At 43.8% G+C, this 24,784-nt stretch overlaps 1 non-coding gene across 1 annotated transcript; it reads left to right on the plus strand.

Moving 5' to 3' along the window:
- The first annotated feature begins 3,643 nt into the window (after positions 1-3,643).
- Positions 3,644-3,718, plus strand: Trnat-ugu (transfer RNA threonine (anticodon UGU)). Its single transcript has one exon. It is a non-coding gene; the product is annotated as a tRNA-Thr (tRNA).
- Positions 3,719-24,784: the final 21,066 nt, after the last annotated feature.

The following is a 24,784-nucleotide window of genomic DNA, read 5'->3' on the forward strand; positions in this document are numbered from 1 at the left end:
CTGTGGAACGGCTTGCCATGCCATTTCCACCTGGCGCCTCAGTTGGACCAGCGTTCGTGCTGGACGCGCAGACCGCGTGAGACGACGCTTTATCCAGTCCCAAACATGCTCAATGGGGGACAGATCCGGAGATCTTGCTGGCCAGGGTAGTTGACTTACACCTTCTAGAGCACGTTGGGTGGCACGGGGTACATGCGGACGTGCATTGTCCTGTTGGAACAGCAAGTTCCCTTGCCGGTCTAGGAATGGTAGAACGATGGGTTCGATGACGGTTTGGATGTACCGTGCACTATTCAGTGTCCCCTCGACGATCACCAGTGGTGTACGGCCAGTGTAGGAGATCGCTCCCCACACCATGATGCCGGGTGTTGGCCCTGTGTGCCTCGGTCGTATGCAGTCCTGATTGTGGCGCTCACCTGCACGGCGCCAAACACGCATTCGACCATCATTGGCACCAAGGCAGAAGCGACTCTCATCGCTGAAGACGACACGTCTCCATTCGTCCCTCAATTCACGCCTGTCGCGACACCACTGGAGGCGGGCTGCACGATGTTGGGGCGTGAGCGGAAGACGGCCTAACGGTGTGCGGGACCGTAGCCCAGCTTCATGGAGACGGTTTCGAATGGTCCTCGCCGATACCCCAGGAGCAACAGTGTCCCTAATTTGCTGGGAAGTGGCGGTGCGGTCCCCTACGGCACTGCGTAGGATCCTACGGTCTTGGCGTGCATCCGTGCGTCGCTGCGGTCCAGTCCCAGGTCGACGGGCACGTGCACCTTCCGCCGACCACTGGCGACAACATCGATGTACTGTGGAGACCTCACGCCCCACGTGTTGAGCAATTCGGCGGTACGTCCACCCGGCCTCCCGCATGCCCACTATACGCCCTCGCTCAAAGTCCGTCAACTGCACATACGGTTCACGTCCACGCTGTCGCGGCATGCTACCAGTGTTAAAGACTGCGATGGAGCTCCGTATGCCACGGAAAACTGGCTGACACTGACGGCGGCGGTGCACAAATGCTGCGCAGCTAGCGCCATTCGACGGCCAACACCGCGGTTCCTGGTGTGTCCGCTGTGCCGTGCGTGTGATCATTGCTTGTACAGCCCTCTCGCAGTGCCCGGAGCAAGTATGGTGGGTCTGACACACCGGTGTCAATGTGTTCTTTTTTCCATTTCCAGGAGTGTATTACGGTATCGGTAGATGCTGTGGTCATGCCTTATCTCAGTGCCCGTTCAATGGCTATGACTTCAGTCCTGTAGATTGATACCTCTTTCGCTATTCAAAATCGTTCATTCTTTTTATTTTAATATTTGCGTAGGCACAGCGGACGGTATCCTTGTATTTAGACCCACACACATGCGGCACCTGATGATTTTTCTAGAAAGCCTTCTAAATTGCTGTTATTGATTAATGTGTCACCAAAACCAGTCCAGATTAATGCGCACGTCTAGTTCCTGTTTGATACGTTCATACTCTTGCTCAAACTAGATTAGCTGTTGCGTTTTTTGAGTCGTTTTCTGGTATTTTCTCAGGGCTGGAAGTCCCTCCGCAAGTGGTCGTCCCACTTTATGGTTCATTAACGGTAGGTGTAGCACTGGAAGGCCGCAAATTTTGTATGTCAGCACATCATCCAAGCGCTGCAGGAGTTTCAGAATAAATTTCTGCTGAGGTATTATCTCCGCTCTGGTAGATGTACTTCCAATCATTTACACTAACAATTCTTTCGTCGCGGTGTATCCAAGAGCTCCTATGAAAAGGCACAGAGCTTTGTATCGACTCTCGTCAGCAGTCTGCAGCATATGCCTGGAGGCAGTGCCGGACAGCATGCAGGCGTAATCTGGGTAAGAGCACTGCATGGAGAGATACATATGTAGAGCCATTACAGAATCCCCATACCCCATGTTTTTCCCGTCGTGTCACTAGGTATACACAGTTTAATGGGTAGCCCTACATCGGATTCGACTGAATAGTGTACATCTTATATAGTATTTTGAAAGATGACTGCTGTTACACACCTTTCATGTCTCGTATTCATGAGCGCATCGATAGACACTTGTCTGCCTCAAAGATCTGTAATCAGTTATCCGTCTGCTGTAGTAGTACATCTCTGGTTGGAAACAGTAAGTTATGTCTTAGGAAGTCACCTGAGCTTTGACGGGACTTAACAAATTAGGAAGCTTGGTGGCTGAATCCCTTTACGAGGACCTGTGGCCGGTAGACAAAGACGCACTCTTACCCTCCGCCTGCTGCCGCGATGTCGACGTGCCGATTCTGCCTCGTAGTAAGATGCTTTGACTTGTGATAGTCAACTCAGCTTATTCAGCCAACTTTGTTCTGGATTATAATAAGATGGTTGTTAGCTCACACGCCTAAACTACAGTTATGTGATTGCAGAAAATGTAACGTCTTTGCTCCCACATTCAGCTTTTCAGAATACGTGGGACCAATATCTAACTTCTTTTCAGTCATCCTAGGTCTCAAGTAGGTTTAGGTACATGGTCAGCTGAACTCGAGTTGTTTTGAAATATATCTTGTAAATTGGCCCACGGCGGGCTTGGTGCAAAAGAATTTAGACGTAGACAGACAATAAACAAGTTTATTAGAAAAACATAAATTCACAGTTCTCTGTCTTGAAGCATTGGTTAACAAGAACACAAAATAATTTAACATAATAGCTTAACACTAGCGATAGGATTAATAAAGGCTACACAGTTCGCCTAGAATGTCTATTTCATGGATTACGTTATGATGTCTTTTGGTCCATAAAATGAAACGACTGTCCCAGAGCACAATCACAGTAATAAGTTGAGATACCGAAGTCTTGGAGGCTGAGCGTCAAGAGGCCAAGTCTCAGCGTAGGAACAGCCGAGACTGGTGGCGGCTCCACGCAGCTCCGGTAGCGGTGCTCCCAGGTTGGCGGTCTGGCTTCAGCTGCCGGACCGAGCGAAGTGACGCAGTTGTTAGCACAATGCTATCGCATTCGGAAGGACGAGGGTTCAAACCTGCGTCCGGCCATCCTAAATTAGGTTTCCCGTTGTTTCCCTAAATCGCTTCAGACAAATGCCGGTATATACTTATATGGATATGGTGTCTGTTGTTTCGGACGTGTCCGAAAGAACAGACACCATTAATGAGCTGCATCCGTCTAGAACGAAATTAGAATTATATAAATACCTTCAGCTGCTGACGGGCGTTGATATATAACAGCGAGGACAGGTGAAAATGTGTGCCCCGACCGGGATTCGAACCCGGGATCTCCTGCATACATGGCAGACGCTCTATCCATCTCAGCCACTGAGGGCACTACGTATGTAGTGTTGTGCATATAAGGTGAGAATGTGGGTCTCGCGGGAGGCGTCCGAAAGAACAGACACCATTAATGAGCTGCAGCCATCTAGAACGAAATTAGAATTATATAAATACCTTCAGCTGCTGACGGGCGTTTACATATATCAGCGAGGACAGGTGAAAATGTGTGCCCCGACCGGGATTCGAACCCTGGATCTCCTGATTAAATGGCAGACGCTCAATCCATCTCAGCCACTGAGGGCACTACGTATGTAGTGTTGTGCATATAAGGTGAGAATGTGGGTCTCGCGGGAGGCGTGCGTGAGGTAGTCCCTACAATCGCACTATCCTCTGTGCCCTCGGTGGCTCAGATGGACAGAGCGTCTGCCATGTATGCAGGAGATGCCGGGTTCGAGTCCCGGTCGGGGCATACATTTTCACCTGTCCCCGTTGATATAATCAACGCCCTTCAGCAGCTGAACGTATTAATATATAATTCTAAATTCTAAATGGCGGTATGGTTTTTTTTCTGAAAGGGCACGGCCGACTTTCTTCCCTATGCTTCCCCATCCTACTCTAATCTTAAGTACCGGCTGGCGGATGAATTGGTCGCGGACTATTTGTGGCCACCTGATATGGTGGAAGGAAATATTCCGCACTACGCGCACGTAGTGGCGTCTTGAATAGCTCACAGTAACCACACCTGTTGTTGTTGGCGTCGTTCGGATGCAGGCGATGTTTGGGCTCTCGTTATCGTGGCCTCTACCCTCTCATATGTAGGCAACCCGTGGCGCTGTACTGTAATGTTGGTGGGCTGTATTCCCAGACATAGCCCCTTAAATTTGGGAATTTGTGGTAAGGTCTTAAGGGACCAAACTGCTGAGGTCACCGGTCCCTAAGCTTACACACTACTTAATCTAACTTAAACTAACTTACGCTAAGGACAACACAGACACCCAAGCCCGAGGGAGGACTCGAACCTCCGACGGGGGCAGCCGCATGGACCATGACAAAGCGCCTCAGACCCCGCAGCTACCCCGCGCGGCTCATAGCCTCTTATAATCAAGTACTGAACACTAGCTGTTACCCGCAGCTGCACTCCCACATCAGTAGTTTTGTTATGCTGAGTAATGGTAAGAAAGCTACTGTACGTGCAAAAACATCAGCAGACCTCACGTGTCTGCCTGTTCGGGTAAGCATAGCTCGTAACGTGCAGCCAGCTCCCCACCCTCCCAAGTCGTCGTAACGCACGACGCGTCGACACGCGCAGAGTCGATGCCGAGCAGTGCATACAGACAAGGATACGAAGACGTATCTATGCATCACGCTGCTGAAGTAATATGTGCTATATGATATGTACATTATGCGACAAATCGTATGGCAGTATGGATTAAACAAATTGAAGATTGTAAAAGCATTGTGTTAATTACTTTAAATCGTATCACAAATCGCATACGAAGCAAAACAACCATCTTCCCAAATATGATAAAGATAAAAGTCAAAGAATAAATAGTTTTTCAAAGAATGAGTTTTTTCTGTAATTCGCCTAATACGAGGTGTGGCTAGAAAAAAACCGGACTAGTACTGGTGAAACAATAAAACGAATGCAATAAGGCTGAAAGTCGCGTGTCCTGTCACGTGACTCTCGCTCCGCCTACTGCTCGAGTTTCATCTGCCTCCTGCACTCAGTCTGCCCGTGGCGTCTGTTTTAAGTAGTTGACGTTTTGTCTGTGCGTCGGAAAATGTTGAGTGTACAGAAAGAACAGCGTGTTAACATCAAATTTTGTTTCAAACTAGGACAATCTGCAAGTGAAACGTTTTTAGTGTTACAACAAGTGTACAGCGATGATTGTTTATCGCGAACACAAGTGTTTGAGTGGTTTAAACGATTTAAAGATGGCCGCGAAGACACCAGTGATGACACTCGCACTGGCAGACCATTGTCAGCAAAAACTGATGCAAACATTGAAAAAATCGGTAAACTTGTTCGACAAGACAACAAGTCAACTCCTGTTAACTCAGACACTGCTCTGATTGTTAAACGGCGATCTTGTCGAACAAGTTTACCGATTTTTTCAATGTTTGCATCAGTTTTTGCTGACAATGGTCTGCCAGTGCGAGTGTCATCACTGGTGTCTTCGCGGCCATCCTTAAATCGTTTAAACCACTCAAACACTTGTGTTCGCGATAAACAATCATCGCCGTACACTTGTTGTAACATTACAAACGTTTCACTTGCAGATTTTCCTAGTTTCAAACTAAATTTGATGTTAACACGCTGTTCTTTCTGTACACTCAACATTTTCCGACGCACAGACAAAACGTCAACTACTTAAAACAGACGCCACGGGCAGACTGAGTGCAGGAGGCAGATGAAACTCGAGCAGTAGGCGGAGCGAGAGTCACGTGACAGGCCACGCGACTTTCAGCCTTATTGCATTCGTTTTATTGTTTCACCAGTACTAGTCCGGTTTTTTTCTAGCCACACCTCGTATTCTTCAAATCAATAAGTACCTCGCACTACACAATTTCGCAAGTAGCCTATGTTCTTCCTCAGGGTTCAAGCTATTTCCATACCAAATTTCGTCGAAATTGTTTCGGTGGGTTAGTCATGAAAACGTAACAGACTGAGTTACTTTCGCATTTATAACTGAGCCGTGATGCGCCTTTTTTGGCACAACAGCTCTTTCGCAGTACCATCGATTACCCTGCTGTACTACGATCTTTGCCTCTGTTGTGATCTGGCGGCGGCTATTTGCGGTAGGGGAGTTAGTCGTCGGACTCGCTACGAGGCGCTAGCACGTGCTTCAGGGGACGGAGGAACAAAACACGCGGGCTCGGCCAGCAGCGGCGCGGCAGGTCTACCTTGCAGGACGGTCGCGAGCTACTCGTGCACCTCCCTGATCTCAGCTCCGGACACTGCTCTTCGCCTTGCCTTGGTACCTGTTTTCTCGAACAGACCATTTCCTCGAGACCATCTCGAACAACGCTCTCGATCGGAGGTGTAAGTGGTTTTGGTGCCTTCGTTTCGTGGAACCATTTGCGTTATAGCGACTGTCACTTGTGGATTGGTTGGTTGGTTGGTCTAGTGTATGTGTTGATGAAGTAACAGCAGCCAGCAAGGTGTGTGACCGGAAGGAGACCAGCAGTCAATACTTCCTTTTAGGAAATCAGCGTCCCCCAAAGATGTAGTAGCTGTAAGCTATTTGAGATATTCGGTCATAGTCTAGTTGTAATTTGCTGCATACCAAACCTAAACAATTCAGTTACATTGCAGACCTATGCAAGGAAGTTAAGGTGCACAAAAACTAGTTTGTGCTGAAGTTGTGCATTTGAATAACGTAATTTTATCTTGAAATTTCTCCATTTTATCTTTGTGCACATTGTCGGTCTTAATCATATGAGGAAATATTGTTTGGAAACTATTAATAGCACTTATTGGTTTGTTAATTTACATTATTGATCTCTTAACTTATATTAATTAATGTTTGCTTGGTATTTGTAGTGTTTTTTGCGGTATGTTTATGTTCTAGTTTTATGCGTGTTGGGGTGTGTGGGAGCGGCGCCACGTCTGCTTCAGTGCACAGAAGCTGTGGCGTGTCGTCTAATGGGAATTGACTCCCGGATGGGCCCCGGCGTTTAGGTGTTGTTTTGGACCACCGATCAGCTGCTTCCGGAATTTTATGTTAAGTCACCTTTTGCCCTGACCATCCTGGCGTCACTGCCCGTTTTATAAACTCGCATGTATAATTAAAAAAAAATTATATTAACTGTAACATCTAACTTGTGTTATTGCTCAAAAAAATATATGTTTGGTGCCACATTCCACATTTTTTTAAATCACTTCTGATGCAATTTACTGTTCGTTAAGTAATTCTAATTTGCTGCTTGTTTAAGAAGGAAGCTGTCATTTTTCGATATTATCTTAATGATGGCCACATGTTGGTTGTATGTTAGCTATCTGATTAATGTGGTCTAAAATAAACTGTTAATTTATTTTTTGATTGCTAGTTGTTGTGTTTAAGGAGTGACATTATAGAGGCCTTGACCTTCCATGCTAATCCCGAGTTTGATTCAAATGGCTCTGAGCACTATGGGGCTTAACATCTGAGGTCATCAGTCCCCTAGAACTTAGAACTACTTAAATCTAACTAACCTAAGGACATCACAAACCTCCATACCTAAAGCAGGATTAGAACCTGCGACCGTAGCGAATCCCGACTTTCTACGTCACAATAACGTTACTGTGCATAAAAGTGATATTTATTTCCGTGATCCGATTTTGATGACATACTATACGGTGTACCAGCTATTCTCAAATTACACGTGGAAAACCCATGAAGATTCATCTAGTTGTTTAAATAAACATGATCAAATACACAAAAAGGACAGATACATAGACTTATCACTAGTGTATATTACATTAAGTGTGAGAGAAAATTTTCTGTTTTTATGAGATTATTTCCTCTTCGCCATACTCTAGCGTGGCTTCTTAGCTGGATCCCAAGTTAAAACGCAGTCACTGGTTAAATTTTGAATAAAAATCAACATCATTGGTGGCAGAAAACTTCCGGCATAAGAAGTCATCCTCGTTCTGCGAGCGGGCTTATCAAACAGGGCGGAGGAGCGGACAGAGTTTCAGGGCACTCTCTTGTTCTTGGGGTGGGACACTGCCGCTACAGGGCGGAAGAAACAGCGGTTATCAGCAGCGTAGGATGCAGAAGGGAATGTAAACCACTGCATTAATGGTACATAATATGTATCCGCAGAACATGGGACCCTTAAATGAAAAAGTATCATGATGGTCTCTCCATTGACAAAAGATTCCGGAATAATCTCCCATTCGGATACCCAGGAGGGAACTGCAAAGTTCAAAAGAGAAATGTGGAATAATCCACGGCCTGACAACATTCTAAGAATCAGTACTTTGAATGTCAGATGGTTAAACGTAGTGGCAAAGCAAGAAAATCTGAAAGCCGAATAGCAGAGGCTCAGTCTAAATGTCGTGGGCTCACTGAAGTCGAATGGAAAGAACACAAGGATTTCTGATCAGAGGAATACAGGGTAATAACATGGCTTCAGAAAATGGTATAACGTGAGTAGACATGCCGACGTCGCAATCAGAAGATGAAGAGAGAGAGAAGGTGTAACAGGATACTAATCGAGTCATTCGTCATGTGGAAGGAGATGAAGATCTAATAATAAAGGCGCACTGGAACGCAGTTTTAGGGGAAGGAATAGAAAAAAGTATTGTGGGAGAATATGATCTGAACAATAGGACTGAAAGAGGAGAAAGGCTGAGTTGTGCAACAAATTTCAGATGGCAATAGCGAATACTCTATTCAGAATCACATGAGGAAGAGTTATACTTGGAAAAGACCCAGAGACACCGCTGGACGGTCAAACATAGTTAAAAAGAAAGTAATTGCGTAGAAACCTTCTGTAGTTGTAGAAATATTGCATTGATCGACAAAAGAAGGAAGTACCAAAATATTCATTCATTGTTTGATAATGAGAGCACTTAATGATATTCAACAAACTTTAAACATACATTGCAAAAAAAGTAACTGATGCAGAGTAATGAAATGTCTGTAATGCAGTTGTCTAGTAACAAATTTAAGTGATTCACTTCGCAAGATCGAAGGTTAATATAAGCGCAAATTAAGCCATTGAAAAAGCTAAATGTGAAATGCTGGTACATTAATTACCGGTGTACAACCAGAATGTCCAAAGAAAGTATGCTTACGTGTACGCATTGTGTTGTACAGGTGCCAGATGTCAGTTCGAGGGAAGGAGTTATACGCATGTTGCAGCACTTGGTCGGTCAATACAGGGACGGTGAATGCTGTTCGTGCATGAAGCTGGAGTTGTCGTCCAGTGAGGTCCCATATGTGCTCGATTGGAAACAGATCTACCAATAGAGCAGGCCAAGGGGCATGTCAACACTGTAATCTACTCCGTGCTTCCTACTTGCAGCTATTGTCCACATTAGTCTTTTATGAAGATTTGAGACGAGCGAAGATTAAAATAAACTTTCTAGTTTACTAAGCTTTTCACGTAGAATTGGCTCCAGTTATTCTTGTGTAGGGGTCTGATTCTTGAGGCTGAAATTCTCACATTTTAGGTCCTCATCATTGAACTGATATAAATAAATTTGAAGGTTGTTGTTGGAGAATTTTTGTTGTTATGTTTATATGTTTTGTCATATTTCAGTATATCAAACTGTCTTTTGATTTTTCACATTAACAAAGCTAAAATTACATTGTTCGTACAAAATACAAAAATACGTCTTATCACATCAGAGGCATGCTTACTACTGTCTCACTCAGCAGAAATAACAGTATGCCAAAGGGTATACAATCTTTATTGACAAGCGAATTTCTGTTAGATCGATTAACATCTCATAAATGAATCCAGAAATAACCATAGTAAGCAGTACTAGATTCCGTAATTAATAATATAAATTTTAAGTGTGCCAAGTAACTAGTCATATCAAATGTTTATAAAAAAATTAACTGTACATTCAGAACTGGTACTTATTGATTGTAACACCCACAATAAACTAATTCCTTTTCATAAATTTTGGCTTGCAATATAACATACTGTGTATAAAATTAAATGAAAGTTTTCGGAAAAGCAGCTGAGATAATATTGACCTGTCAAAAATTCGAAAAATGGTACTGGTATCGACAACTACTGTTGAGGAAAAGTAATACTAGAGGAGGATGCCCCGTTAAAACATTCTGTAGAGTATAATGGGTTACAACACCGGTAAGTAGGTAAGCGTTGTCCTTTGGAAAACACTCTTTGAATCGCTGTTCATGAATAGCAGCACAGGAGATCGAACACCAGACTGACGTACAAATTTGCAGTCGTGGTGCATGGAATAACCACGAGGGTGCTTCTGCTTTCATACGAAATGGCAACACATATCATAATTCCAGGTGTAGTTACAGTATGTTTAGCGCGCTAACAGGCTGGCTGCAGGCCCTCAACTGGTTTCCTTTTAACCAACACGCAGCCACCACTGACACTGAGGCAGAAACACCCTGGCCACCAATGAGCTCTCGCTTGACATCGTTGAAGTCGCAAATGGTGGTGGTTTGGGGTCAGTGAAATGCACACTACAGTGCGTCTGTCGAGGAGCTGTCATTGAAGTAACCGATTTGAAACAGTTCGTTGTGTCACGGTGGTGCCAACTGCTGCTCAGATTGTTCCTGCAGATGCAGTTCGATGCGCCACAGCCATACACCTAAGAAGATTGTCTTCTCTCTCGGGAGTGCTACGGGACTGTCTGGAACCCGGCCATCGTGCGGCCGTATTCTGCAAGGAATCACGTACAGTTGCTACATTCCTGCCAAATCTTCCTGCAATTCGCATAAGCGACGTCCAGTTTCTCGTAGCCCTATTATGTGACTTTATTCAACCTCAATGAGTGTTGATAACGCGTGTTTGTCGCTTTAAAGTATTTCTTAACTAACATGAACTCCACACGTTGTAACGCCCCAAGGACAGAAAACCCCAATTAACGGACCTTGTGGGATCTTAAAGTAGGGAAGTGAGTCATCTTGACAGTGACGGCAACTATTGACAATAAAATCTACGCTGGTAATAGTTTGATTAACACCTATATCATTCAAATACTGAGAATAGCATGCAAAAAGGGGAGATAAAATGAAAGGATTATCATAGATTCTTTATCAAATATCTATGGAATAAATTCAAAATCATATGAACGAAGGTTACATCCAAGAAAGTAATTCAGTCAAAGATAACATTTACCATGGAAGAGAGTTGTAGCCGCATCAAAAAGGAAATTTAACGCGACTACAATGCAACTCGGATACGGAAATTTTCAGTTAGTTAGTTGCTCTTGAGTGGCTCTAGAGTACTTTTGCGATAGTTGTCTGCATGCAAACGCTATTAGATTGTTTCAGTTTTGAAAGTTTGATATTTCGTGAGATAGAGATTGAAGTATTGCTGTGTCATTCGACTGAAGAAAGTTAATCTCCACCGTTCTCAAGGCGACGGTATAGTAAGACGAGTGTTAGACTTCAACTGAGTGATATTGATTTATCGGACTTAGCCTTTGTACCGATGAACAATTACAAACCTTGAGAGCAATGGATCAACGACAGAAAAAAAATTCGTAGTCTTGAGTAGGACACAATAAATCGAAGACATGAAGAAAGTGAAGTATGACGACGAGTCAGAAGTTGTCGTCAGCGTCACAATTACTGAAATGAATAGAAGTTAATCTTGAATGACATATCAGTGTGCGTGTGTTGTAGGGACAAACAAGTAATTATAGAAAGAACAGTCAAATCTGAGTCAAAAGGTAAATCTTAAGTGTCGCCTAACTCATTAAACGGACAATACAATGGGTATTAATGCAAGTTGATTGAATCTTTAAACATTTTAAGTGACTAAGTGAGTACATGAACAATGGACAGTGAAAAGTGATTAGTTTAAACCAGTATTACGGCGTATTAAAAAAAAACATTTACTCCAACATAAGTTATCTCTGGTGTTACGTCGGACCGTTGTTAATAACTTGACGTAGCAACGGAATAGCAGACAGCAAAATTTCATCCTCGCCATGTATGATGTGAAAAACGACCGTAATGATGAAATCAAGAATCAAGATTTTATTTCATCTCGGAACTAACCGGGCATAAAAATAAACGATTGCAGTTTACCAGTTCGCACAAGCTGAGAAGACTGTTGTGGACAGACAACAGAATATTTGTAAATCACGCGAGGAGTTGTGTTCTTACGAGAGTTACAGGTACTGTTCAACGTCATACCGACGGGGACGAACATCGTTACGAGTCGCGTCTCCTCCCGGCCTGCAAGTAAAGAAGGAGAGAAGGAACGTCACAACGTCCAATCTAAGTAACACTCACAACCATTACAGCGTTTACTTACAGCAAACCTGATTTGCATCCTGATAGCGACGTTATTAGCGCCAGTCGTATGCGAATGGCGCGAAATTTGAATAGACATCATACTGCAGATGTAGAAGCACGTCTGGCAATTTTCGTTTATGTCGTACAATTCCGTCATGATGTTGCGACTTTTTTACGTCATTGTTTGTAACATATTATCCCACTTGTAAAGTAATCGTAAGTTTGAAGCTGTTTTACATGTGGGAATTCGATTCTGTGGAGAGTCGGGTGTTCACTGGTAATTGATAAGGAGCTTTCATTGGTGTAAGAAGCGGGTAGACTAACGAGCAAACGGCGGCGCCGCGCGTGCACACTGCGTGGCGCGACTGCCGCTAGCGGCAGCAGGGAGCGCCTATTGAGTTAGCGGCTGTCACAACGTTAGCTCGCCGTCGCCACGCCGCAGCCGTCCAATTACAGGCCTGCCAGCCTCTCGCCTGCGGGGGCCGTTTGGGGCTGTCCGGTGGCAGCGCAGCTCACACTGGCTGCCCGCGCGAGGCTCACTCGTCGGGCGGCCCCACCTGCGATGCGTATACACGACTTTGCGGAGTGAGGGTTCCGCTTTATTGGCACAATCGCTTAGAAAGTATGTCGCTGCTGCTCTGTATACGCCCGAGTTTCCCTGCCGCGGTCATTAAGCGAAAAATACAGGCTCTTTTTATTATTAGTGCTGGTCATCGCGGAGTAGGGGCCACTTGGTGTTTCTCGGGTTTGCTGTCGGACATTGGACGCATTCAGTGCTCGTAATAAAGCTTAAATGTCACTCCGCCATGTGATATAAATTGTAGCTCTACAGCTCGTGTCACAAATAAATACTTTGGTTTTTAGTTCTGAAGCTACTGAGCGGTGAAATTTTCAGCGATGATAAACGGGTATTCATTGGATAAATATATTATACTACAACTCACGTGTGATTACATATTCACGCAGTTTGAGTGCATAGATCCTGAAAAATCAGTACCGAGAACAACAACCTCCGGCCGTAATAACGGCCTTGATACGCCTGGGCATTGAGTCAGAGCTTGCATGGCGTGTACAGGTACAGCTGCCCATGCAGCTTCAACACGATACCACAGTCCATCAAGAGTAGTGACTGGCGTATTGTGACGAGCCAGTTGCTCGGTCACCATTGACCAGACGTTTTCAATTGGTGAGAGATCTAGAGGATGTGCTGGCCAGGGCAGCAGTCGAACATTTTCTGTCTCCAGAAAGGCCCGTACAGGACCTGCAACATGGAGTCGTGCATTATCCTGTTGAAATGTAGGGTTTCACAGGGATCGAATGAAGGGTAGAGCCACGGGTCGTAACACATCTGAAATGTAACGTCCACTGTTCGAAGTGCCGTCGATGCGAACAAGAGGTGACCGGGATGTGTAACCAATGTTGTCTTGCAGACGTCCCCATCTGTTGACTAAGGGATCGAGACGTGGCTGCACGATCCATTACAGCTATGCGGATAAGATGCCTGTCACCTCGACTGCTAGTGATACGAGGCCGTTGGCATCCAGCACGGCGTTCCGTATTACCCTTCCTGAACCCATCGATTCCATATTCTGCTAACAGTCATTGGATCTCGACCAACGCGAGCAGCAATGTCGCGATACGATAAACCGCAATCGCGATAGGCTACAATCCGACCTTTATCAAACTCGGGAACGTGGTGGTACGCATTTCTCCTCTTACACGAGGCATCGCAACAACGTTTCAAGAGGCAACGCCGGTCAACTGCTGTTTGTGTATGAGAAATCGGTTTGAAACTTTCCTCATGTCAGCACGTTGTAGGTGTCGCCACCGGTGCCAACGTTGTGTGAATGCTCTGAAAGCTAATCATTTTCATAATACAGCATCTTCTTCCTGTCGGTTAAATTTCGCGTCTGTAGCACGTCATCTTCGTGGTGTAGCAATTTTAATGGTCAGTAGTGTAATATTATCATATTAGTATTAAGATTGAAATAGTCCAATGTAAACTGGATTGTACTAATGAAATCCCACTCACTAAAGGCTTTTTCGGTTTCCGCTACATTTTAATGAGCAACGCCAATCGGGTAGCATGGACCGTGGCAATGTCAGCTGGTATATGCCGTACAGGATGATTATGCGATGACTTTACAAACTTTTGGGGATGATAGAAAGGATTATGTATCGATTTGAGGTAAGGGACCCTGTTCCAGGAACGGCTGAGTCGAAAATTACAAGCGAAAACCGTTCCGATACCAGTGAACACTTCTACTGCAGGCACGTTGCTTTCCATATTTTGGGAGGAGATAGTATCGACCAAAACAAGAAAGAGGTGTCCAGTCAACATGGGCTCTGAAATGTCTACCTTAAGACCTATCATCACTTCTTCATCTTTGCTACTGTGAAATACATCTCTTCTACTAAACAAGTGATCCTAATTTTTAAGTTATGATTGCTAGAGCCTATGTTTACGGTACATTTTATTCCTTGTCCTCTACCCAAAATAAGGAAAGCTTGCAGTAGAAGTAATCCGCTAACAGAGGTATTAGATTTTTTTTAATTTATGAATTCTTCCGTTACCTCTTGATAGAAAATTACATATTTAAGGCTGAATAACAAATACACTGTTTTTGTTATTTTGGTATTTATTTATTTATTGCTAGTTTTCGGCTTATCAGGCCACCTTCTGGAAACAATTGACTAGCTTCATGAAGGGACACTATTTATTAGATGGTTCAAATGGTTCAAATGGCTCTGAGCACTATGGGACTCAACTGCTGAGGTCATTAGTCCCCTAGAACTTAGAACTAGTTAAACCTAACTAACCTAAGCACATCACAAACATCCATGCCCGAGGCAGGATTCGAACCTGCGACCGTAGCGGTCTTGCGGTTCCAGACTGCAACGCCTTTAACCGCACGGCCACTTCGGCCGGCCACTATTTATTAGATAAATGGGTCAAATGTCTCTGAGCACTATGGGACTTAACATCTATGGTCATCAGTCCCTTAGAACTTAGAACTACTTAAACCTTATTAACCTAAGGACATCACACAACACCCAGTCATCACGAGGCAGAGAAAATCCCTGACCCTGCCGGGAATCGAACCCGGGAACCCGGGCGCGATTTGTTAGATAACCAAACATTACAAGCAACAATAAAATCACTTGCATGGACTCTTGTGCATCAAACTTGTTTCTTAACGTTGAAATTACACTTTACGCAATGGACAATGTTAAGCACAATAAACAATTAAATGGCACAATGCTGTAGATTAAATGCTTATAATTGAGACTTTGTGAGGACTTGACATTGCCTCAGAAATTGTTAACCGTTTAATCTGTAATATCGTGTAGTTTAATTATTTATTGTGCTTAACATAGTTTATTGTGTAAAGTGTAATTTCAATCTCAAGAGGCAAGTTTGATGCACAACACTATATGTCGGGGATTGTATCTTTGGTTATAATGCTTGGTTACCTCAGAACTAGTGCACTTTTCAGACCCTAGTCAATTGTTTCCTGAAGATGGCCTGATAAGCCGAAAATTAGTAAGAGGTAAATAAATATCAGCCGAACAGAAACAGTGTACATGTTATTCAACCTTAAAAAACTTAACTATTTTAGCTTATAACTTTCGAGTCGATAGTTTCTGGACCAGGGTCTCTCACCTCAAACAGATAAGCCTCTGAAAGTTTATTACATCATCACATCATCACAGTGTATAAGTCAGTCTTTCTTTTCGCTTTAGGGCACGACCCCAAGGTTCAAGAAGAAGCTTACCACATAGGCACGAGGGTAGTGTCTAAGACTGATTGATGCAAGAGATTTCAAATGTTTTGGAAGACGAAATGACGGGATGGGCACTGCCGACAGATTTAATTTTCCTAGAACTATACTGGAAAGGAGATTAAAATCAGCTGCAGGGATTCTTCAGGTATGTCTGACACCTCACATAGGAGTTTTCACACCAAATGCGTTTGTGGAGTTTTTTCTGAAAGAAACTGGATGCATCGTGAAAGATGTGTGGACTGGGTACATGAACCTTGTGCAGACATTGAGGATTCGTTGTATTACAATGTAAACAGATTTTATTTCAATTCCAGCTTTGAAAGTTAGACAAGTATCGTTTACCTAACTTGCGCCTTGTGAAAGATGCAGAATGTTATTTTCCATTGTAAAATCTACATTTCTCTTATAAGTTTTTCCTTTCATTTTTCATGATATTGCAGAAACAGATTACATTCGTTTATCAGCCACAGAAAAGCATTTTTCTAAAAAGCCTATATTGAGTTGTATGGTCCACTCCACCAGTAAAAGTTATTAACATCTGGAATTTTAAGTCACTGAAAATCTTTTCTCTCTGTGTTTAGTTGTGTTAGCAATCTGTTTTTCACCATTTACCTCAAAACAAATGTTCACATAAAGGTTTAATACAGTTGTATCTTATTTGAAAACAAGTTTTATACTAATTTTGGATTAAGTGGCCGACACAAGCCGCTGTTCCCCTATACACTACTGTTGTTGAAAACAGGACATTTGGTTACAATGAAATACAGTCTACAGATGAGGGACATGACAGTACACAAATGATTAGGATTAGAGAATTGTACATGCACTTTTGCCATGAGAATTCAGTGCAGTGTGAAACCGTAATGTGCTGCATGTATCAGAGCCTCTAAATAATGTAGGACAGAATAAATGAAGGCCTGGATATGATGCTGAGGGATACTGCCACGGAATTTGTAGACAAGTCCATAAACCATCGACAGTGGTCAGTGAAGTACCAGAGCGATCATATTCCAGATATGTTCCTAGGGTGACATGTCAGGCCAACATGCAGGCGAGGGAAGTGGTGGTTCTTCGAAGGTTTGCACTTTCCTCAACACACGTGGCGGGGCATTGTCCAACCGAGATATGGCATGTGATGCTGCCTGCAGGAAGGATATTGCCTCGGGCTCCAAGATATCCCTGATATAATGACTGCTGCTCAGACTGTCCTCAGTAAGTAGGAGGTCAGATCTCTCATTATAGCCAAAAGCTATGTTGCTCGACAATGCAGTATTCCCGATAGCTGTCACCGTGATAGCGTGTAATACGTACGCTGCCATCACTGTATTATAAGTTGACTAGGGACTCGTCTGAAAACACTAAATCTTGCCACTCAGCACGCCTGTAACGGGGTTCGCATGCTCATAACCGTCTGAGTCTGAGGCGTTGGTGGTTTCTGGTCCGCGGGACCCGACACAGTGGGTGCGTTCCACCAGTCCGGTCTTCAGCAGAAGGTGTCGAACCGGATATAATCACAGCAGTTGCTGCGCTTCAAAGTTGTGTCAACGCTGTGGACAAGGCTGTTCTATAGGTTAAGGTCATGTAGGCAAGTTAGCGTGTGGTCACATTGAGCGATCCTCTACTATTCACTGGTTCCACACGTGCATTACTGTCATAGCAGCGTGCCGTGTATGAGACCAATCATATTGCCCCATTTGAATACACTCAGACGCTGATATTGCGCCATTTGACGTCGGCGAACCATACCGGAATTAGCTTGCCTCTCTGTAAGGCATTTTCTTGCACGGTTTTACTTCGCTCGACAGCTTCGCGTCAATTGAGCGTGGCTTGACAGTGGTCTGTCCTGGCATACAAAAGACCACGCTGCTGGATCTACGTGCACGCCATCTTTCTGCCATGTTAATCACTTACGTCTTCACTGTTCTTCACATCTACCGATATTGGAGTGATTCATGCCATTTTCATTTTCACAAAGGTTAGTGTGTGTTAACCTAGAAAATTCTGTGGAGGAATTTAGTAGAGAAACACATGCGCAGCACAGCTGTAACAGCTACTACCTACGTGTCTATCTGGGCACAGTCGTCATGCCTTCAGTACTCACGACGTATTTCATCTGGCAGGAGCTAAGAGTCGGATATAAAAGTTTGGAAATTTTCTTAACAACGTTGCAGAGCATACGCTATATGTGGATAATTGGTATAAAAGTCTATATCTATTCCATTACTATCATAAAGAGAGAACCAATGGAACAGATACAGTTCGCATGAAAAGAAAAACTAATCCAAAACTTGAAGCCGAACAGCAAAGACGTGAGATGAAATTTAGGTGAACAGACACTACGATGGCTTTCAAATGGCATTACAAAAGAGGCATATGTATGTTGATGACATGCCATAGAGTTGCAATGAAATCAGCAGTGAAATGAACCGCTAAACCAACACCGGAAAATTTAACCAAAATTTGTGTTGGGTTTAGTGGACAAGTACGACATACTACAAGGGCGTCGGAATGTGTGCGCAAAACACTGAAATGCTCCTTTTCACCACTTGAACATGTTATCTGCCTCGATATTTACAAGATTCCTACCGACAAGTACATTTCAGCCAAATAATTTCATCTCAGCCTCATTCATGAGACTTTAGAGACGTAACATCAAGAAAGGAACGCATCAGGTAGTCGTCTATTGGACGAGGCAAATCCATTGTGGATGCACGAAAGGCATTTTGCAGACATCGTTGAATTGTCAGTAAAACAATATAGATCTGTAAGGGGGGGAGGCATAATGTGCAACAAGAACAAAAAACGAAAAGAATCGCGTTTCTGCTGTGAACTAGTGGTGTGAGACTGTGTGTTGTGGCTTGTTTCGAAATATATCACACAAGACATTTCTGCAATGTGCTTCTTTGTAACGTTACACATTTTAGAATCCCCAAAGAACCATGTTATACTCAATATGGCGGGTACTGCCGTCTGGAGTATCCTGACCGCACACGGATGTGTGCACTGTTCTGGAGCACCCAGCAGTGAAAGGACTAAAATCCTTATAAGTGAAATACCGCGCCATCTTATAAAATAAAATAGTGACATGGTAAAATGTCCGACGTTTCGTAAGTGTTATAGCGGCCTTCCTCAGGACTTGTTGACTGTAACAATCAACATAAAATCCTACTCTTATTACGTGGAGATAATGCTAGCTCATACATCTCCATTGATTCTGTGGCGGTATTGAAAGGATCGTTCCTTTCATCAAAATCCCTGTGTAAGGTTTGTACAGTTCTGTGAGAAGAGGGCCCCGAGACATCTAACTGATATGCTAAATGATGCCTAATTGGGCTAAAAGTTAAACGCCACCTGCTGGAGTCTGAGGAATGGGCTGCTGCGTCAACGACGATAGGAGGCTGTCTGCCCAGTATTGGTTCCCCAACCAAATTTCGTACGCATTATCTGGGAAGAAGTACTCTGAGGGTAAGAGCCCCATAGCTCCCACTGGCATGGTTGGGCCATAGGAGATGGACAGAGAGGCATGAGTAGGATATGGACAGAGAGAGAGGAGAGGATGAGATGGACAGAGAGAGGGGGAGGGGAAGATGGACAGAGAGAGGGGGAGGGAGAGATGGACAAAGAGGAGGGGAAAGAGGATGTTGTCAGAGATGGGGTTGGTTGGTTGATTTGGGGGAGGGGACCAAACAGCGGGGTCATCGGTCCCATGGGATTAGGGAAGGATGGGGAAGAAAGTCGGCCGTGCCCTTTCATAGGAACCATCCTGAGATGGGGGAGGAGGAGATGGACAGAGATGGGGAGAATGAGAAGTGTGCAGTTTATGTGCTGTATGCGTACGTGGCCGAAGCCGCAAGTGAAATTATAATCAACCATAAAACTACACTGCAGGACATTGGTTGGTCCACACCTCGTTCACACCGCTTCCGAAACGTTTCCCAATCCTGTCAAACTCTCAGGAACTGGCGTTTATTTCACGATTGCGTGAAGACTCTATGGAAAACAATCAATGCAGACTGTCCAAAATGTTGACGCCGTATCAGTTGTCACGTCGTAAGTTTGTTTTTCAGCTGAAGTGGTGAGGGAATATAAGTTGGCAGAACTAACATTAGAATAGAACACAAACTGGCACAAAATAAATAGCGCTGATACGCAAGGCATCATGTAAGCACTCCTATCAAGAGCTAGAAGCATAGTTCACATGACATCTTAACATAAAAAAATAGTGAACGCACTTTCCGTATTGATGCTATAACTACGCGTAAGAACACAGCGTTATTCCAGAAGCACAGACAGCGTCCACCACTATTAAAACTGCTGACACATATGCAACGAAATGAATGTAACATCTAGAGTAAACATTGCTGTTCATCTCAGAAAGTACGCTGCGTGATAACATTGCCCTACACTAGTACATGGGAAAGTCGTTAATTAACAAACATACAACACTAATTTTGTTCGATAATCGTGTATGAAATAAAAGTTACGTTTCCGTTAAGTAAATGCTTTGGAGATAGATGTAGGGCTCACACATCAAGCAGGTGTGTCATACACTTTTCCCCAATACAATACCTGGTCAATTTCCTTCCAGTTATAGGCGCTCATGTTACAGAGAAGCATAGTATTTAGTCGTATAACCTTCCTCAGTGCATACGATGCTGCCGAAACATTCGGAAGAAGTCGGCTTGTAACATCGAGGGTAGATGTGACTGATGTTAACCTTTAAATGCCTATGGAAGATGAATACTAGAAAGAGCTGTCTGTGGGTAGTCGACAACGTAGACCAGCTTGGCCTCTGCTGAACAGCATACATCTATATTACTGAGATTAGTGGAAAGGTACGACAGATACTTACCATGGTTTTCTGAGTACTGCAGGTTACAAGGTGAAGATCAGCGTCTGAAACATAAAGGGAGAATGCACTGTAAAGCTGTTATCTGCAATTAAAATAAACAGAATATTTTATTTCATTTCTCTGTAAAACGGTCTTCTTGAGGGAAGAACAAGTTTTAGGTGCGTTCTCGCATACATTCGATTAAGTCATTCGACATATTTAACAGCGACCGATGAAAGTGTTGTAACTCGAATGGTTATCTGTTACCGGAGGATCTCTGAGTGTTTTGTACCTCCATCTACTAGGCAGGATTAAGTTTCGTTTAATTTAGACGATCCAGGGAAACCGTAGAAATTCTCCGTGACTAAGACAGGGGCACCATCAGCGTTATTATTCATTATTTAGATGGACCACTTGATTCAAGCCTGGCTAGAAACAAACCGACCTGTTCTTAAAATTAACAGGTAACCGAGATATCGACATTATTGTTTGCAGACTACCAGGTCTGAGAGTGGGAATGACAAAATATTTTATATATTTGGGTGATTACATTTAACAGTTTACTAAGTAGGACGACTCAAGAATGATTTAATAAAATACAAACCAAGTCAATGGAATTCTTGTACAGTAATCAAGGCAAGCAAACCGAGAAAGGAATTAAAATCGGTATTCATAATGTAGCAAAAGTAGATCTTCTATTTTGGAGGGTATGTTGGCCCCTAAAATACTGAAGATCACAACAAAAAGTAGGGATGTAAAAAAATATGAATGCAAAGGGGTCTAAATGTGCCAATCTAAAAGCTAACAGCATGTGTTTTGATACTACTGGCTATAGAATTGCATGTAAAGTCCGGAAGAAGAAAGAGCTTGTTATCAATGATTTGAAGTATGTACTATATAGAGGTGTAATATAGAATGGAAAATCACCGTATTCGGTAGGCAGGCTGCTCAAATACCCATACGTCCATCCAGATCTAGGTTTTCCGTGATTTTCCTAAATCGTTTAAGGCAAGTGCCAGGATAGTTCCTTCGAAAAGGGCACAACCGATTTTATTCCCTATCATTCTACAATCCAAGCTGGTGCTCAGTCTCTAATGACCTCATCGTCTACGGGAAGTTAAACCCTCATCATCTTTCGTATCTATGAAATTCAGGACACTTTATTATAACACAGGCAATGGTTACCTTTATACTCTTTTTATTTATCAGCATGCATTGGTATTCCTTCCATAATATGTTACTTTTATTTTAGATTGTCCTAAATGAAGAAAAAACAGATATGCAGTAAATAAAATACACATTTCCTGTAGTTGTGTTATTGAGTGGATTTTTGAGAGATGAAGCGCCCGCCTCGAACACTGGGGTTCACACACACATCGAGGCGTCTTGATTAAGGTTTCGGTAATGTTCAAAAATTATTAAGGCAAACAGTAAAAGGAACTGCCGAATTCATTCGGCATCTTAATACAACCTGAGCTTGCGCTACTTCTACAGTGACCTCGGCGATATGGCGTTAAACCCTAAGCCGGTCGCTGTGGACGAGCGGTTCTAGGCGCTTCAGTCCGGAACCGCACTGCTGCTACGGTCGCAGGTTCGAATTCTGCCTCGGGCATAGATGTGTTTGATATCCTTAGGTTAGTTAGGTTTAAGTAGTTCTAAGTCTAGGGGACTGATGACCTCAGATGTTAAGTCCCATTGTGCTTAGAGCAATTTTTTTTTTTTTTTTTGTTAAACCGTAATATTCCTTCTCTTTTACGTTCTCGTACTGTTTCATACCAACACCGTCAGTGTATGCAAGTTTAATCAAAACCACTCACCTATTACTCATTAAGCCTGTTACGACTGGCCGACTTGCTGCATAGAAGGCAGAACGAGGAGCGGTCTATGACCGTTGGACATGTGGTCAGCACGTGCTAGTTCTTCCACCATTATTTCCAGTAGATGAATGATGTCGGTGCTTCTTTATTCAAGCAGTTCCTGATCTGACATCACGAGGTTGAGCGGGTCCCGTTCTAGACGTAGCTCATACTGGGAATCTAACTCAGGGTCCTTCTGCACTGCAGACCGCGACGCTAACCAATACGCTACGGAAGCAGTATTAATGCAGAGTTTTAGTCGGAAGACACACATTTAGCCGTAACTATTTACAAAATTTTAGTTTCTCACTTGTTACGACTGTATGTGTGTCTTCGGTGGGATTGTGTAACATGCACCTTTTGCTATATCGGAGATTTCGTGAAAGCTACCGGCAACCCTTCGGGCACCTCAGGCAGGCGTGCAGCCTATATGACCCCTGAACGTAACAGCGTCACGAATTCGCCCTGTCGCAGTATCGGACGGATACTAGGCGGCGGTACCAACGCAGCAGAGGTTGTCACTTCCAAGGGAACTATTCGCGTCCGCCACACACGTGACAAGAAAACAGTACAGAGAGTATTCCGGCGCCGGCCGCAAAAATGTCGACGCCAGATCTGCACAGGCGAGTTCTTCCGGGCGGGTGGTACTCACTCCATCGTCTTAGGATGCTCTCGAAGTCATCATAGGGGCCGACGCCGCTGTATTCAGTATTCGTCGTTGCTCCCCTTGGTTCAGTCGAACTATATCCAGGATAGACTGTCTGTTCCTATGCTGTGCTAAATAAGACAGATTCTTCGGATTTTCCATGCAAGTGTATTTGTCTATGAAGATCCTAATTGTGTTACTTTTTCAGACTTTGGAATCACCATACCGTCATGTGTTCTTCTGTACTTGAATGTAAATCTGCCTGTGTATTTATAGTATTCTGACTTTGAAAACTCGTGAACGAAACATAGTGCGGTGAGGTGGAAGTCGTGGGAAAGCGATATGCACATATACAGATGGCGGTAGTGCCGCGTAAACAAGGTATAGAAGGGCAGTGCATTGATAGAGCTGTCATTTATGCACAGGCGATCCACGAGACAAGATTTCCGACGTTATTATGGCCGCACTACAGGAATTAACAGACTCTAAATGTGGAATAATAGTTGGAGCTAGACGCATGGGACATTCCGTTTCGGAAATCGTTTGGTAATTCAATATTCCAAGATCCGTAGTATAAAGAGTATGCCGAGAATACCAAATTTCTGGCATTACCTCTCTCGATGGACAATACAGTTGCCGACGGCCTTCACTTAACGACCGAGAACAGTGGCGTTTGCATAGGGTTGTCAGTGAGTGCTAACAGAGAAGCAACACTACGTAAAATAACCAGACACATCAATGTGGGACGTACGGCGAATGTATACTTTAGGACAATGGGGAGAAATTTGGCTTTAATGGGCTGTGCCAGCAGAAGACCGACGTGCCTTTGCTAACAGTAGGACATCGCCTGCAGCAGCTCTCCTCGACTCATGACCATATAGACTGGACCATAGACAAATGGCAAATCGTGGCCTATTTAAAGGAATCCAGATTTCAGTTGGTACGAGTTGATAGTGGGGTCAGAGTGTGGCGCAGACTTCACGAAGCCATGGAGCCAAGTTGCCAACAAGGCACTGTGGAAGCTGGTGGTGTTTCCGTATGGTGTGGGCTGTGTTTACATGGAATGAACTCGGTCCTCTGGTCCATCTGAACCGATCATTGATTGGAAACGGTTATGTTCGGCTACCTGGAGATCATTTGCAGCCATTCCCAAACAATATGGGTGACAATACATCATGTCAACGGCCCACAATTGTTGGCGGACAACTCGTGCGAATGATTTGGCCACCCAGACGAAACATCCACGGCACGTAATCGAGAGGCCAGTTCATGCACAAATACTGCGCAGGCAACACTTTCCCAGTTATGGACGGCTATAAGGGCAACATGTCTCAATAATTCTACAAGGGACTTCCAACTACTTATTTAGTCCTTGATATATCAAGATGCTCCCCTAAGCCAGACAAATGGAGGTCCGACACGATATTAGGAGGTATCACATGACTTTTGTCGCATCAGGGTATGTGAGC

This window comes from Schistocerca serialis, chromosome 8 (genome assembly GCF_023864345.2).
Source record: "Schistocerca serialis cubense isolate TAMUIC-IGC-003099 chromosome 8, iqSchSeri2.2, whole genome shotgun sequence".
NCBI classification, from domain to species: Eukaryota; Metazoa; Arthropoda; class Insecta; order Orthoptera; family Acrididae; genus Schistocerca; species Schistocerca serialis.